The sequence below is a fragment of the Papaver somniferum genome, chromosome 4 (genome assembly GCF_003573695.1).
Source record: "Papaver somniferum cultivar HN1 chromosome 4, ASM357369v1, whole genome shotgun sequence".
In the NCBI taxonomy this organism is placed as follows: Eukaryota; Viridiplantae; Streptophyta; class Magnoliopsida; order Ranunculales; family Papaveraceae; genus Papaver; species Papaver somniferum.
This window is the reverse complement of record NC_039361.1, coordinates 90,178,490-90,197,501: the sequence shown is the minus strand read 5'-3', so window position 1 is coordinate 90,197,501 and position 19,012 is coordinate 90,178,490. Positions and strand designations below refer to the sequence as shown.

General features: G+C 34.0%; 1 long non-coding RNA gene across 1 annotated transcript; it reads left to right on the top strand.

Annotated features, from left to right (window-relative positions):
* Positions 1-4,894: 4,894 nt before the first annotated feature.
* LOC113274077 lies at positions 4,895-7,207 on the top strand. The gene is made up of 5 exons (XR_003322768.1): positions 4,895-5,111; positions 5,203-5,273; positions 5,395-5,457; positions 5,595-5,706; positions 6,830-7,207. It is a non-coding gene; the product is annotated as an uncharacterized LOC113274077 (long non-coding RNA).
* The last annotated feature ends 11,805 nt before the right edge of the window (positions 7,208-19,012 follow it).

The following is a 19,012-nucleotide window of genomic DNA, read 5'->3' as shown; positions in this document are numbered from 1 at the left end:
ATGATTTGAATAAATGGTAGAAACTATGATAAGACTTATTTTGGCCCCCGAGAACTTGTAGCTATGAAAATCTTAGATATTTTTCATCCAAACAATTGATTGATTAAGATAATAAATTCTAATAAAAATGCCAGGTAAATTATTTTATTTTGTCCTAAAATAAATAATTTTTTAGTCGATCCCAAAGATTGATGGTGTTAGAGCATTGCTTGGTCGAACTCGCAAGCTTGTTTGTCACGTTTAGTTTCCAAAACTATAAGTCTTGATTTCTAGTCTACTTATAGCTAAGTCTCGGATTAGGATAGTAAGTGCAGTTGAGCTTTAGACTCCACGATGTTCATCGAATGAAGATGAAGAACTACTCAAGGGAACTTGTGGAACTTCATCAACAAAAGGTATGTGGAGACTTGAACTTATCTATCACTCAAAAGTATATCTATTTTATCTCCTTTTTTTGAGACAAAATTCGTATTCCTATGTAGACCTCAATTATACACATTTGCTATTTCGAGCCGAGTTTATCACACTTATCTATTTCTCGAAATATGTGTTGGTAAACTTTCGCTTTGGCCAAGTTCATCTTTACTCGTGACGAAAGTCACGTTGATTATTTCAATAACTTGAAAATTGCTTTGATGAAAATAGTTTGTGAACAACAACTATTTTAACATCCTCTAACAAAGTTTTAATGATTGAAATGAGAGTTTAGAACAAGTAACCATGTTTAGATATAAACATAGTGTGTTCTCACATTTGTGTAAAGTCCAAAACCGAGAACCTAAAGTATGTGTACCCGTACGCGTACCGGCGGTTGTTGGAAATCTGGGTGAATATGCGTACCCATACGCATACGGGCGGAAGTTTCACATCAGTGAATTTCTGCTGGAGTTTGGAGTTAAAAACAAACTCAATCCGGTCACTTAAGTATGCGTACCCGTTTGCATACCTAAGCAGGTTACTTTCTAAAATCGGTTTGTTCATGAACTAAAACATTTATATATTAAGGAATGTAATCTTTACAAACCGTGGCTATAATGTTCATGAATTGATTCGAGTGAATCAGATTTGATTCGATTGTGTCTTGTATATTATTATAAGATCTAAGCAATTGAACAACTCTCAAATTAGTTCATTGGAGTCATTTGAACTAGTTATGGTGAAGATGAATAAGGGTGATATGAAAATGCTCATACGGATATCATTGGTTAGATATTGTTGAACCGACTAGGTGTGCACGTTTAGGTACGGTTACTCAAACCTAAATGAAGGTACATTTCATTTGTGTATAACAAGCTAAGTTCGATCTAACGGTTGAAAGATATTAGCTTGAATCTAATCAGGTTTTCATCTTATGGTGAATATTGAATGCTTTGTTACCAAGGTACCTTAGATTGCAAACCCTGATTTGAAATTCTCTATATAAAAATGGAGTTTTTTCGAGCGACGTGGTTAATCGGAGCTTCTGGTTGATTCTGTCCCCACCATTTTAAATTTCAGCCAATAGAATTTCAGGAGAATCTTTTGGGCCCACGGAATATTATTTAGCCAATCACATTTTTGAAAATAATTACCTAAAATTATTAAATCTTATTAATCTTGGAAACATAACAAAACAAATAATTAACTGAAATTACTAAATCTTATTAATCTTGGAAACATAACAAAACAAATATAAACAACTTAAATAAAATTAAATATGCAATATTCATCATGATATCATCATAAAATTAGATCAATCACATGAATTAAAAAGAAAAAAAATTCAATGTCCAATGTCCATTTACAGTTTTTGTAATATAATCCGTCTAATTACAACTCCAAACAACGGGTAAAACAAATACTTGCAACTATACTTTCAGTTGGTATTAAATAACTCGACCATTGATAAAATTTGGATTAACGATTAATTCAAAAAAATACAAAATTTAGATTGATGATTAAAAGAAAATACCAGATTTATGGAGATCACACATGAATCAAGAAATCTTTTTTCGAGGGATTAAAAAAGGTATGTTAATCCTGTACAAATAAAAACTATAGAACATCATTAGGAGTAAGAATCGCTAAATAATAAATATTGCAAAGAGGGAAAAAAGAAATAAAACTCAAGCGACAAAAAAATGGTATAGGATATCTAAGATATCAGAATAAATGTGGATATCAAAATATACAATAATTCTTTTTAGCCCACCAAATATCCCACGGTCAATCCCACCGGATGACGTGGCAAGACTCTCCTGATTACTGGTTTTCTTTTTCTTATCTGACGTGTTTTTCCCCATTTTCTTATTTTCGGTATCAACTTTTGACCTTGTGTTTTAGGAGAAAAAACCATGAAAAGAGATCACTGAAACATGTTAGAATTAAAGCCATCAAAGAACAAGGTAGTAATACGTATACAAACCCTTATTAAAAATCAAACTTGATTTTGTTCATTGTGAATCTTTATAACATTTAATTAGGGTTTATTAATTTTATACCAAATTTTTACATGGTCTGATTAAAAAAACAAAAGGCCTGATTTACAATTTATTTTTGAAATTTAGAACAGCCAAACCAAAACTTATAGGTTTCTAATCAATCAAGGAATATGGAGTTTTTAATGTACATTCTGAGAATGTTGCATCTGTGCGTGGATCATCTACGTACTAGACATTTTGAGTGTTGCTTCTGGATTTGGAGTACCTCAAGCATGGAGTGGTTCACCTGTTGCCAACACTACACCAGCGTACAAGGGTACTCACTTGCGTGGAGGCGAGCTTACAGAACATAATGTGATTGCATTCCAAGCAGTCCAAGCATATTTTGGCGACGAATTATTAGCTCTGCTGAAAAGCAACACCGAAGATAGTGAAATAGAAAGCACTTGTCTGTTTTTGTTGTCTGACAATGAGTTCAGAACTGCCTGTGAACATAGAACTGACAGTCTCATGCTGAAACTTACTCTGGATTTGTTTCCCACTTATTTGGTATTGCTCAACCTTAGACAACATAAAGAGAAACAACATAACTTAGATTTTATGAATTAAACATTTCATACACGTACCATAGTGGGACTTTGAGGTTTCCATTGATTTTCTATTACAAAGAAACTATTTCATAATCACCAGATTCTTTGAAATGATGCACTTCCGACTGATCCAACATCGTCGACTCGTAAACAAGAAATTTGTTGCCCCCTTTAGTGCAGTAACCAATCCAATCCAAGTCAGCATGATTTATGAGGCTAAACCTCTGAAGTTCCTTAACATAATCTATGTTTTCTTGATGCCGAGATTTTTTAGCAGGTCGTTTCACTGCAACTACCTGTACCATGAGCAAAGAAACAACTGCATTATATTTCACATCATCGCCATGGCTCGTTAGAGCAGAAAATATTTCACATCATCGCCATGGCTCGTTAGAGCAGAAAAAAAAACAGTAATAGCAAGTAATCCAGGTTAATTGACTTGTTTGATGCTCTACCAAGACGACCTTTATACACAAGACCCAAAACATAATTCCAAATGTACACATTTAAAACCAGAACTTGCGAAAGATGCAAACTTACATCTGTTAAATCAAATAGTGCAACTTAAAACAAAAACAATTAAAAAACGTTGCCCAGTAGCACCTGGTTCTTTAGGTTTTAAGAAGGTTAAAGCACTGGACTACTAAAACAATTAAACAACTAAGAAACAACTAAGAAACCGATCAAAAGAAATGAAGTCACCCCACAAAAAAAGGCACACACTTGGCAAAATTCTCATTTCATATACACATTTTGGTATAGTCTTTAAGCAAAGCATATTTTTGACAACTCCCTTTTGGTTGAACCTTAAACACAGGAATTGCTACTTAAGTTTGTGTTATATCAACATCTACTATCATTATAAACCTAAAAGCAAATCCATAAAAATTAAAATGGGACAGTTCCAAAAATTACAATAAATAACCAAAAAGAATCTAATAGTAACACAAAAAACTGGAATAAGTTTGTTGCGTCAAGAAATGCAAAACACCCAACCATTTGAGAATCAATGAATCAAAGAATCATAGAAATGAAATTATACGAAACCAAAAGAGGGTTTGTTTTGGTTAGTTCCAGAATGATTTTAATATAGGATTCCTAAACCTAAACCAAATAATCTCACTCACTTCTCAAAACCTAAACCAAATAATCCATATCAGAGTATAAGTGTATAATAATAACCTCGTATCAGTCACAATTTTTTTTTTGAAATCAACAGAGAGACAAAGTAACCTAAGTTCATGAACAACAGTATGATAGCTAGGTTAAACGGATTTAATATTAGCTAAAATCCCGAATTTTGACCTTGAAATTGAAACAAAACGAAAGAGTCAGAAATACAAAAACACTAGGGTAAAAATTGAGATTAGGGATTACTAAATCCGAGAAGAAGAAAATAGTGAAAGCACGTCAGCTAAGAAAGATAAAAACTAAAAATCACAAGTCTTGTCACGTCGTCTGGTGGGATTGACCGTGGGATATACTGTGGGCTGAATAGAATTATTGCAAAATATAACAAAAATAAATAATATTGGAATATGATGCCGATACATATCGAAATAAATGTGGATATTAAAATATAATTATACGGATGTTATTTCCTAAGAAATAGTTCTTTTTACATTTTAAAAGAAAAATAATTTTTTTTTCTATTCTTAGAATATAAAAAATGCGCCATATTTTTTTTGTCCGCAAATATTTTCTTGGTTAATAAGGCTATAAAAAAATATATTGGCTATCAAAAAATATATTCGTCATATAAAATTGTAGAAAATTCTATAAAATTTTGTATGTTGATAATATTATTTCCAAAATATCTTTTTTTTTTTTTTTTTTGAAATTTCAAACCTTGATCCCTCTCTATATAAAGGGATCTAGCCAACAACAAATCCGATTGTTTGCATCTTGCGATTTATTTTGCTAGGGTTCAGTTGCTTTTGGTTTTCTTTCTTTTCCCCTTTACAGTTTTATTGTCTAATTTATTCATTTTTTGTTTTGTATAAAGATCAAAAATGTGATCAATGGGTGTGGCAGTGGGAGCTCATGACTATTGAAACCGTTATTTTGTAGATTTGTGGCCTTGATAGTAAAGTCATGAGAGGTATGGAATCGTGAAATCCTGTTTTTTTTCCTGTAATCTTGAATTTTTTTTCTTGATTTTGATTTGATTTTTACTAATTTTTTTTTCGAAGATATAATAAATCGAAATAAAGTGAATATGATCAAGCACATAATGAGAACAAATATTAAGAATTAAGATAATGTAAGTTTTTCTCCCAACCCTATATTTTTCCTTTTTCGGCCGCTCCACATCTCTTTATTCTGGATCTTTCTTTTCTTTTACTCGCTTTCTGACGACTTCTCTTTCCTTTGTTTTTCAAAAGGAAATAAAGTATCCATATAAAGGGAGAATCGGCTGGTGTACGAAATCGTGAAGAAACACTATGGTCTGTAAGAATTATTCAATCAATAACTTATGATTTTATTTAATTTTACTACGGGCTTATTGATGCATAAAATTCTTATTATTGTTTACGTAGGTTGTTGAAATCAAAATTTTTGTTTATTTATTTTCTCTATTAAGGGGATCTTGGTATGAAATCAAAAGATGCAATAGGTTGATGAGAAGGCTTCTGTTAAAAAGAACGAAGAATCTAGCAGTGAAACAGTTTGACATTTCATGTGATCACTATTTGGTGAGCAATCTAAAACTCTCCAAGCTCAAGTTTTATCTTATATAAAAAATTTATTTTAATGGAATCTGTATATAGTCATTCGATGATAATATAATATATAGGCATTCGATGATAATATAATAATAAAATTTGTATAAGAAAAATTAATAGCAAAACTTTATGTTGAAGATAGATTAACTAACTTTATATTCTTTCCAATTCACTCTCAAATTATTCCACTCCGTTAATAATGTCATACTTATCTATCCTTCTTCTATCTATCATCTATATATATATTTATACTGGCTTGCTGCGATCTGATACTTCCCGTTGTCCCAAATGAAACACATTGTATCTCAAGAAGGAACTGAGGTCTATACTTATCTATATAAGTTAAAATGTTAGCACGTTCAATGTGCGTATTAAATTCTGTTTTTGTTGCCTGATATTTTTGGTAAAGAAAGCACTGATGCAATGCAAGCTTACAGTAACTGATAAAAAAAAAGAGGTAAGCTTACAACACAATTTTGTAAAGCATATCAAAATGGAGCAGTATAGAACTTCCATGAATGTACAACTTCGTAAAGCATGTCAAAATGGAGCATCATAGAGCTTCCATGAATGTGCATGTCATTTTCATTTGAAATCGAGTGCATGCCATGCCATTTTTTTTATGTTGGCCATATACCATAATTTGCAGAATATATTTTACCAGTCATCTTTTTAGATAGTCGTAGTCCAAGTAAAAGATGTCGAAATTTCACTTACTTGATTGTTACGTACATTATTTTTACGTACATAAACTTGGCGATGCAGATCAGTAGTGTTTATTTAAGGTTATTGAAATGGTGATGCCGAAAGATGATCCGCATAACCCTTTTGACTACTGTAGAGTCTATCTTCGCGTAATGAGCAAACAAAAAGCGTCAAATTAGTATACCGTAATTTACATCTATAAATATAATCCCTATAATATACATTGCTGACAAAAGAGAATATAATTGGACATTACATTTGGGTATAGTCCCTATAGAGTTATCTTATTTTGCGGAGATATATTGTTTCTGATTGTGACTCACTTGAGGTCTACCACAACCGTACGCATTACACTGCAACTACTGAAGATCTATTTTTTTTATTTTAGAAAATATGGCTATGTCGAGATCTACAAGAGTGTGAAGGTGTTACAGTGAAGAAGCAGTTTCGCTGTTTTTGGCCCAACAAGTCTTTCATTCTAATTTCTGTTCTCTCGCTATGGCATATGGTCATCAACACCAAGATCAAAGCTGTTGTCACTCTCGCATATGGTCTTCAATACGTATGGTGGTTTACTCTATGCTTTAATTAAGACAAATGGAAAGATGATGTTCTTACGACGGTATTTTTCATAGTTCATGAGTGTTTTTTTCTCGCTCAGATTCTCCACTTTTACTGACCACCGTTCTCTGTTTTTCTACAACTATTCTACACAAGAGGTACTCACAACGATAAATCCATGAGGTTCTTATAGTGTTTTGATTGATATTCTGATTCGAGGAGGGAAGAATTAAGGGGAGGGACTAAAATTTTTGAGGAAAGCATGACTCTTTTACGAAGATGATAAATAATAAAATGTCTATTATATCGTTAATTATAATTAGGTTTACAAACCAAACAAGACCCAACTAAAAATGAAATAGGCTTGGCCTTCTTCCTCAGATCGACCATTGTTACAGATCTACACAATAGGCACCTCTGCATTTCCTGTTTGTGATCAAATGATTCCAAACAGACAGACGCAAAGCAAGGAGTAATCAAATAAGAATTAATGGTCCCATAATACCAAAACTGTTTAATTAATTTTATGTAAACATCACCTAACCCTTTCAATCCAAATTAGAACTCAGATGACGGCATGCAACTGATAAAGCCAAATTAGAACTTAGTAAAACTGATAAAGACAAAGATTCTTAATCATCTGACGCAAATAGACATTAGTAATCTAATCACACTAATGAGTAGCTAATAAAGAAGGTCATTTTTTTTGGGGGGGGGGACGGAATAGATAAACATGAAGGATTTTTGGGTGGATTGAGAACAAGAAGTGTTTAAAATAAGTGTTTGACTTTGATCATGTATTTACTGCAGTTTGGCCAAAATCTTTCCCTCTGCATATGGGCTTCTTCCCACCTAATATCAGGACTCCCAAATGAATCCCTTTAAATATAGTTCACAATATCCACTGAATTCACGGGAACGCATATACTCATTGGCATAGTGTAATAATTCACACGGGTACATCTATATAACTCATGGATTTAACAAATTCCAAATTCTCTGATGGAAGAAAAAAAAAATTCTTACGAAGTAAGAGATAACAAAATGCTAAAGAGGACACGAGTATACTAGCAGAAATGAAATTAATGCAACAGTGGTCTGAGAATGAACATTAGTATTTTTTACATTCTTTTTCCGTTGCACCTTATAAGTATTTTCATACTTTAACTTGCTCTTAAACTATGAAATTATCTTAAAATTTTTTTAACTAGAATCAGATAGATCTGTAATCAATGAAATTTTTTATAAGTATATTATTATATATGAAAATAATATATTATTTTATAAAAATCATTAGTAACCTTAGTTTGTGATTTTTTTTGACATAGTTCAAATTTATCATGTGCCTTAAAGAAAATTTAAATAGAGAAAATCAGATATTATATGTAAGGTACTCCATAATAATTATTATTTAATCTTGATAATAACTTCAATTTTATAATGCATTTTTATTCGAGTGACTGCAAAGTCCATTTGCAACAGACATCGCAGGAAGATCAACTATAACTTCTCAAAAGGTAAGAGTACTTAGAAAGCATGAAACAAGACTGAACAAAGAAGTGCACTTCCAGTCAACATAATTTTACTCCACGAATATGTAACTAGCTACTACTCTTTTCTGTGGTTCTTTCGGAGGAAAACCAATCACTAAACAGTAACATTGAGAAAAATTACGTTTAGTTATCCCAAAAGGTCACTATGAAAATCATAAAGAAAATTTTTTAGTATCAAAATATTATAATCATGGAAGATGTTTTTGGTTCGATTTTTAGCAATAACTATATGTATGTCTCGAGAAATATAAGATTCTACTTTGCCGATCAAACAGTATTACTGCGGTTGCCAAAGACGACGAAAACATTCCATTGCATAAATTTGATTTTATCGAATTAGAGAATATTTCATTGCACTATGTAGGTAAATTCTCATTAAGTATCTCTATGTAACTTTTCGATGAGTTCATTCTATTTGAGACAAAGGAATCTTTGAAAATCCAGAGAATGATGATAATTTTTTAAGAATATAATGCATCACAATCTCGATGTCGCATGGCTTGAAATGATTAGATGATGAACAAATAGAGGCAAGAGTATATAAAATCCAATAGCATAAGCTCCAAAATTTTAAAAAATATTAAAAACTGGAGAAAACTAAACTCACGTAACTTTTAATTAGTTAGTTTGTGAAGCAATAAAAGCCCGTAAGTTGTGAAGATGTTGAAATGCAAGCTCACGGTTTGTAATCAGTTTTTCTATTGAATTGAATTTTTATAAATGTTTTATTAATTTTTAGGGTCACGAGTTTGTTGAATTTTCGTTAATTTCTTAAATTTTCTTAAGTGAGACACTGACCCGTGCGTAGCACGGGTGACCAACTAGTCTATATAAAGGAGAGCTCTAGAAACTAGGAAACCTAATCCCCACACCTCCTATGTGATACTAGTTGCATAAGCTAGATTCGATTCTCCTTTAACCTTAGGTTTTTCACGAAACCATGTAGGGTAACGACTTAAAGACTTCATTGGGATTGTGAAGCCAGACCCAACTATTTTCTCTGTAGTTGCTTGATCTGATCTTGCTGTTTTCTATCGTGATTGAGTACAATCATAAGATTGGCTTGAGATTTATATCTCCAATAGGCAAGATATAAAAGTAGTCACAAACACTTTCGTCTCATCGTTTGTGATTCCACATATCTTGTTTCGTTAATCGATTAAGATTATTGTGATGTGATTGACAATACTAGGTTGTTCTTTTAATATATAAGTCCGGGTTATCAATTGGTTCTTGTTCACCTTGATTTATCAAAAGACAGAACAAAAACTCGTAGGTATATCCGTGAGAGACAGATCTGAAAAAGCGGGGGTCTAACAACACCAACCAATATTTCGCTTATCAATCTGTATGGACAAAATCGAATATATTTTTAAGAGAATCAACAAGATTCAATCAATTAAAAGTATATCAACGAGTTTATATCTCTCTTGATTTGATTTACTCAAGCAGGAACTGCAAGTTCTAATCAAATGCAAGGAATAACTTGGATGGTACCAAAGACTAATATCCAAGGATCAATCAATGACAATCAACAAGCAAAGGTTTGATTAATCTAATTGATGATCTAACGCATAACTTGTATTATTTCAATTATAAAGATAAAACAATATAATGCGAAAATTGAAATAACACAGACACCAGAAATTTTGTTAACGAGGAAACCGCAAATGCAGAAAAACCCCGGGACCTAGTCCAGATTGAACACACACTGTATTAAGACGCTACAGACACTAGCCTACTCCAAGCTAACTTCGGACTGGACTGTAGTTGAACCACAATCAGTCTCCCACCGATCCAAGGTACAGTTATACTCCGTACGCCTCTGATCCCAGAAGGATACTGCGCACTTGATTCCCTTAGCTGATCTCAACCACAACTAAGAGTTGCTACGACCCAAAATCGCAGGCTTTGGCAATATACAAATCTGTCTCACACAGACAAGTCTATCAAAGGATCAATCTGTCTCCCACGGATAAACCCTAAAGATTTTTTTTCCGTATTTTGATAATAATCAAGGTGAACAGGAACCAATTGATAATCCGGTCTTATATTCCCGATGAACAACCTAGAGTTATCAATCATCTCACAACAATCTTAATCGTATGGTAGCGAAACAAGATGTTGCGGAATCACAAACAATGAGACGAAGATGTTTGTGATTACTTTTTATATCTTTCCTATCGGAGATATCAATCTCAAGCCAATCAATCTGATTGTACTCGTACGATAGAAGATGCAAGATCAGATCACACAACTACGATAAAAGTAGTATCGGTCTGGATTCACAATCCCAATGAAGTCTTTAAGTCGTTAACCTGGTTTTAGAAGAAAAAAACCAAAGGTTAAAGGAGAATCGACTCTAGCACGCAAACTAGTATCACACGTAAGGTGTGGCGATTAGTTTTGCACAATACTAGATGTCTCCTTTATATAGTCTTTCAAATCAGGGTTTGCAATTAAGTTACCTTGGTAACAAAGCAATCAATATCCACCGTTAGATGAAAACCTGATTTAGATTCAAGCTAATATTTCTCAACCGTTAGATCGAAAACTTAGCTTGTTACACACACACTTGACAATGCATGCTTCTAGGTTTGTTAACCGTACCCAAACGTATGCACTTGTTGGTTCAACAATAGTTAACCAAGATGTTATCCATGTGAGCATTTCATACCAACCATGTTCTTCTTCACCATAACTAGTTCAAATGACTTCAAATGAACTAGTTAGAGAGTTGTTCAATTGCAAGGAAATTTTATGTACTACATAAGACACAATTGAAGCAAAGATGATTTGATTCACTTGAATCGGATCATGAACTTTTATAGCCACGGTTTTCAAACTACATTCCTTAGTCTTTTTAAGTTTAAGTTCAGAAACCATCTTCAGATATATAACCTTCTCAAGTTCGCAGACTAGGTTCGCAGACTTAAGTTACCGGGCAGAGTTTACAAACTCCAACAGAAATTCTCGGGTATGAGAACTTCGTCGGTTCGCGGACTGGGTTCGCGGACTGAGTTCACGGACTTATCTTCACACGGTAGTTCGTCAACTCCAGCAGAAATTCTCGGATTTGAGAACTTGGGAAGTTGGCGGACTGAGCTTGCGGACTTGGCTCACGCCATTCTTCCAGTTCTCTTGATCAAAAAAGTTCGCAAACTTTGGTTCAAGGAGTAAGACTTATACATAAATATGTTTCCACAACAATGCTTATGTCCACCATTGGTTATGTAATCTAAACTCTCATTTCAATCATTGAAACATTCTTAGAGGACGTTATACAGTTGTTACACCATTTCTCGTCAAAGCAATTTTCAAGATGATTGAAACACATCATGACTTTCGTCACTAGGTAAAGATAAACTTGATCGAAGCGAAAAGCTTACCGACACATATTTCGAGATATAGATAGGCGAGGTATACTCGGCTCGAAATACCAAATGTGTATAATCCAAGTCTATATATATATCATACGACTTCTTGTCTCAAAGAGTATGAGATAGAGTAGATAGAATTTTGAGTGATAGATAAGTTCAAGTCTTCACATACCTTTTTGTCAAGAAGTTCCACCAATTCCTTGAGTAGTTCTTCTACTTGTATGATGAATCGCCATGATGTCCTTGATCTCAACTACACTTTTATCCTAGTCCGAGACTTGGCTATAATAGACTAGAAATCAAGACTTATAATTTTGATCACTAACATTGAAATACATGATTGAGATAGAAACACATGCTAGTTCGAACGAGCAATGCTCTAACAATCTCCCCCTTTGTCAAGTTTAGTGACAAAACTATCAATACATATGGAATACAAAAAAGATAAAGAAACTTTAGTAGCTCATATTCCACATGTCTAATCTTCAACATTCCTCGAAATCTTCGTCACTTCCAAGTACTCCAATGATCCCAAAGGTTGTAAGTTTAGCATCACCGTTGTTGAATATCTGTAGCTATAACAATGAGAAAACTTAGTTCTCGGTCATTGTTATACAGTGTCATAGTATTATTACACATCGTCAAAGTTCAATTGTATCACAACTTCAACAATAATATTATGGTGATATGTATCACTCCCCCTTAGTTAATACTCCATCTCACATGGAAACCACTCCCCCTTACAGAATGATCCGAAAACCATATGTATTTGTAGTGTGAACTACATATTAATTCTCCCCCTTTTTGTCAATAAAATTGGCAAAGGTACAAGAACGGGATCATAATGAAATTTCCGAGAGAGACATTTCATGACAAAAGGAAAAAAAATACATACCAACTAATTTAGATGCAATCATAAAGCCGAAGCTAAATGCATTCATCAAGGAGTTTAAAGATACAAGATAACCCCTCTAAAATTCCACAACCGCACACCTCTCAAGACATGACCATTAAGCACAAGTTCAAAAGAACTCTCCCCCATTAGATGTCATTCCCGAAAGAACAACAAGAGCGACCTTAATTTCGAAAGAAAAGAAGGATTTTTATTGGACACCAAAAACCATAAGAATGATTTCCTATATCCAAAAACTCAATCAAATTAATCACAAGTAAACCCACGATTAATTTAATCGGAATATGCAATCAAGTTAAACACAAAATGTGATCAATTCAATTGATTGTGCTCAACATAAGAGAACTTATGGAGACACAAAAATACTCAACTAGATTAATTACAAGAGAACCCATAATTAATCTAATTGGAATACACAACCAAACTAATTACAAAAGTAATCAATTTAATTGTCAATTGTTTTGCTCGACATAAGAAAACTTACGGAGCAATAACTAAATAACCAAACAAGATGATTAATTTAGTTCAATATGCTCGACATAACATATCTCACGGAACAACAACTAAGCTAAAAAATCAACTTGGTTGTATAGTGCTCAATATAAGATACATTACGGAGTCTCACTGTAATACATAAAATATGGATCAGGGATGATCAATACTGCGGAATACACAAGGTTTCATTCTATCTTCAATCACTATTTGCATAACGACAATTAATAGACATAATCCTTGAAAACAAAAGATTTTAACCTATCTTTCATCAAAATATTTGATAATATAGGCTTAACATTTGTATTTGTCAAAAGTCCATTCATTCTTTTACCAGTACGTGAATATCGAACACGAACGACTTTACTTTTGACAAAGTATGGGACAAACATAGTTCACGGACGTAAACACCAATATCCCATAACAAATTGTAATATATCAAATCATGAAGATTAATACTGCAAAAACATCATCCTCCAAATAGTTTTTAGAATTTAATACCAATAAACTTAAAAAAAGAACAAGAAGAAGAACAATAATAGCTATGTGTAGTCACAATCATTTCTATTCAAAGCACTAGTTATTCTTCCAACTAAACCAAAAACAAGACATACTAGGCAACAAATAAAACAAGCTAACGGAAACAGACTCCAGTCCTATTCCGAACACGAACTAAGATCATATGGACGGTTCAGAATCCTCATGAGACAAAGGGTCTTTGAGCTTGTGATCAACATCATTCATTGCAACATCCGAGAGGTGATTCTCTTTGCGAAGATCATTAATGTAAGACTTTATGAGACCAAGGTCAACAGTAACCTTTTCCAACTCAGTTTTCAATGCATCAAGAATTTTCAGAGTCACAATGAGCTCTTGTTTTGCTTCCCCAAAGTACTTAAGAAAGTCATGAACAACTTCAGCAGAAATTATATCATCCTTTTCAGCATCCTCATGAACATAGGCAAAATAATATGAAGCATTAGGATGATCTTCATCTACAAGGGTTCTTTTCTTCTTGGACTCAACAACACAACCTTTTTCAAGGAATCCTCTTGCAAAACCACCATAACAAGATGAATAAGAAGACATTCTTGACAACCCAGAAGCCAACCTAGAGTATGTGTACGTGACTTTCGTAACTCAATAGGTTGATATTTAAGGGTCTCTTAAGGAAGGGATTCCAGGGTTTTCTTAAATAGTTGACTCGTCCCAGAACACGGATATCCTTTCGAGTACAACATGACCCCCAAAAAATAAATCCCAAAAGGGACTTTTGCAACAAAAGACTCGAAAAATTCCATAACTCAGGAAGCCAATTTTGAGCATAGTTGAAGCAAGAAATAAGATTCAGAAGAAGACTTCCTAATGAAACTTTAAAAACAATACTTTAAGCACAGTGAATCTGCAATCAAAAAGCTTAGCTATGGACGATAAGAAGATAGCTCAACTTAACAGACGCAAATGCCAAAAGTATACCTGAAAATTAACACATCTTACTCAACAGGGTTTTTATGAGTAAGCTCTTCAACCCTTGTGATTAATTAGCACAAGTATGAGCCACAAGCTCATCAAGAGATTTGTGTTTATGGTCAAGTCTCTTTTTCCTCCTGAATCTAGAGAGGGACTCCTTTTTATATGAGAAATTATCATAAAACTTAATGTCGTCAAAATATGAGACATAGTTTGATTTCTTACCAGAAATATTTTGGTTTGAGGAGGAGGAAAACCTGTTGACGAATTCCTATACCCTTCAGTTATCTTTTTCAGATTATCTCTCATTTCATCAATTTTTCTTCTTTCTTCTGAACTTCATTTCTCAACAGGAGCAGCGTTTTTTCCGAGACCACGATTCGATCTTCCTTTAGACGATGTTTATTAAGACGTTTTTTTTGTTCTTGAGTGTTCGAGGAACTCATTAAACTGACTTTCCTGGTAACATACACGGGGTAGGTACAAAAAAAAATTGGTTTAGTCATACGAATGTCAGTTACACCTTTAAGAACTAAATCTAAGGTGCGTTGAAGTTGAACCAATGAGTTTTTCTTCAACCTAGAGGTTCCCTTTCGTTTAACAGAACTCTTTACCTCACAGACAAGACATACTTTCTGATCATCAGAATGATTAGATAGTACAGTCTTAATATCATCGTTAGAAGATTTCTTCCCTTCATTTGATGTGAAACATCCTTGAGTGTTGGTGACTTCAGGCACATTCGTTTTACTAGAAGGGGCTTCCGTTTTTACTTCAGAGCATGAACCATCTTTAGTTGTGTCATAAGTACTTTGCATATTAGATTGCTTTGAGCATCCTTGAATAGGGAGCTTACTCAATCGATGGTGAATTTCCAAGGCATCTCTTCTGAGGATAGCTTCAAGAGACATACACGAAGAATGAACTTCAGAATTACCTTTGGGTTTGCAATCTCTTATTACACCAAGTAGAACATTGACATGGTGCTTCAACCGATTGAATCTATCATCTTGGATTCTAACAAGATTTAGAATCAATTCACTCTCTTCAGATGAATCCCCGTTCATTAATGGAGAGGCTCACATTTGAAGGGTAATCGGAAGTACACATGTCAGTGTTAGTCTGTCTCGTCAGTACAAAAGTTTCATCTATATTCGAGATTGTAGAAACATTCCCTTTAATAGAGTTAGACGAGATGGAACTTTTATTTCTGGTAAAGCGTTTATCAGAGATAGTACTCTTGTCCATAGAGTCATATCGCTACAAACACAGAATTGTACGGTCTTAAACGTGTTTTCCTGCTCTGATACCAATTGAAAAAGCGGGGGCCTAACAACACCAATATCAATGAGTATATCAACAAGATTCAGTCAATTAAAAGTATATCAACGAGTTTATATCTCTATCTTGATTTGATTTACTCAAGTAGGAACTACGAGTTCTAATCAAATGCAAGGAATAACTTGGATGGTACCAAAGACCAATATCCAAGGATCAATCAATGACAATCAACAACCAAAGGTTGGATTACTCTAATTGATGATTTAACGCACAACCTGTATTATTTCAATTATAAAGATAAAACAATATAATGTGGAAATTGAAATAACACAGACACCAGAAATTTTGTTAACGAGGAAACCTCAAATGCAGAAAAACCCCGGGACCTAGTCCATATTGAACACACACTATATTAAGCCGTTACAGACACTATCCTACTCCAAGATAACTTCGAACTGAACTGTAGTTGAACCCAAATCAGTCTCCCACCGATCCAAGGTACAGTCGTACTCCCTACGCCTCTGATCCCAGCAGGATACTGCGCACTTGATTCCCTTAGATGATCTCACCCACAACTAAGAGTTGCTATGACCCAAAATCGCAGGCTTTGGCAATATACAAATCTGTATCACACAGAAAAGTCTATCAAAGGATCAATCTGTCTCCCACAGATAAACCCTAAGTATTTTGTTACGTCTTTTGATAATAATCAAGGTGAACAGGACCCAATTGATAATCCGGTCTTATATTCCCGAAGAACAACCTAGAGTTAGCAATCACCTCACAACAATCTTAATCGTATGGTAGTGAAACAAGATGTTGCGGAATCACAAACAATGAGACGAAGATATTTGTGATTACTTTTTATATCTTGCCTATCGGAGATATCAATCTCAAGCCAATCAATCTGATTGTACTCATATGATAGAATATGTAAGATAGGATCACACAACTACGATAAAAGTAGTATCGGTATGGCTTCACAATCCCAATGAAGTCTTTAAGTCGTTAACCTGGTTTTAGAAGAAGAAAACCAAAGGTTAAAGGAGAATCGACTCTAGCACGCAAAATAGTATCACACGTAAGGTGTGGGGATTAGTTTTGCACAATACTATATGTCTCCTTTATATAGTCTTTCCAATTAGGGTTTGCAATTAAGTTACCTTGGTAACAAAGCAATCAATATCCACCGTCAGATGAAAACCTGATTTAGATTCAAGCTAATATTTCTCAACCGTTAGATCGAAAACTTAGCTTGTTACACACACTTGACAATGCACGCTTTTAGGTTTATTAACCGTACCCAAACGTATGCACTTGTTGGTTCATCAATAGTTAACCAAAAGTTTATCCATGTGAGCATTTCATATCAACCATGTTCTTCTTCACCATAACTAGTTCAAATGACTTCAAATGAACTAGTTAGAGAGTTGTTCAATTGCAAGGAAATCTTATGTACTACACAAGACACAATTGAAGTAAAGATGATTTGATACACTTGAATCGGTTAATGAAATTTTATAGCCACGGTTTGCAAACTGCATTCCTTAGTCTTTTAAGTTTAATTTCAGAAATCATCTTCAGATATATAACCTTATGAAGTTCGCAGACTAGGTTTGCGGGCTTAAGTTACCGGGCAGAGTTTACAAACTCCAGCACAAATTCTCAGGTATGAGAACTTCGCCGGTTCGCGAACTTAGCTTCACGCAAGTAGTTTATCAACTCCAGCAGAAATTCTCGGGTTTGAGAACTTCGGCAGTTCGCGGACTGAGTTTGCGGACTTGGCTCACGCCATTCTTCCGGTTCTCTTATTCAACAAAGTTCACAAACCTTGGTTCAAGGAATAGGACTTATACACAAATGTGTTTCCACAACAGTGCTTATGTACACCATTGGTTATGTAATCTAAACTCTCATTTCAATCATTGAAACATTCTTAGAGGACGTTATATAGTTGTTACACCATTTCTCGTCAAAGCAATTTTCAAGATGATTGAAACATATCATGACTTTCGTCACTATGTATAGATAAACTTGATCGAAGCGAAAATCTTACCAACACATATTTCGAGATATAAATAGGCGAGGTATACTCGGCTCGAAATACCAAATGTTCATAATCCAAGTCTATATATATAGCATATGACTTCTTGTATCAAAGAGTAGGAGATAGAGTAGATAGAGTTTTAAGTGATAGATAAGTTCAAGTCTTCACATACCTTTTTGTCGAGAAGTTCCACCGGTTCCTTGAGTAGTTCTTCTACTTGTATGATGAATCGCCATGAAGTCCTTGAGCTCAACTACACTTTCTATCTAGTCCAAGACTAGCTATAATAGACTAGAAATCAAGACTTATAGTTTTGATCACTAACATTGAGAAACATGCTTGAGATAGCAACGAATGCAAGTTCGACCGAGCAATGCTCTAACAAGATCTATCTACATTCAATAGACTTTTCTGTGTGATACAGATTTGTTTATCAAGTCTTCGACTTTGGGTCGTGCCAACTCTTAGTTGTGGGTGAGATCAGCTAAGGGAAACAAGTGCGTAGTATCATGCTGGGATCATAGACGTAAAGAACGCGACTGTACCTTGAATCAGTGTGATATTGATTAGGGTTCAACTAGATTCCAGACCGAAGTTATCTTTGTACTAGGCTAGTGTCTGTAGCGGCTTAATACAATGTGGTTCAAATCTGGACTAGGTCCCGGGGTTTTTGTGCATTTGCGGTTTCCTCGTTAACAAAACTTCTGGTGTCTGTGTTATTTCTTTTCCGCATTACATTTTGTTATGTAATTGAAATATCACAGGTTGTGTGTTGAATCGATCAATTGGTAAATCCAACCTTTGGTTGTTGATTGAAATTGATTGATCCTTGAACATTGGTCTTTGGTACCGTTCAAGTTATTTCTCTTGTATT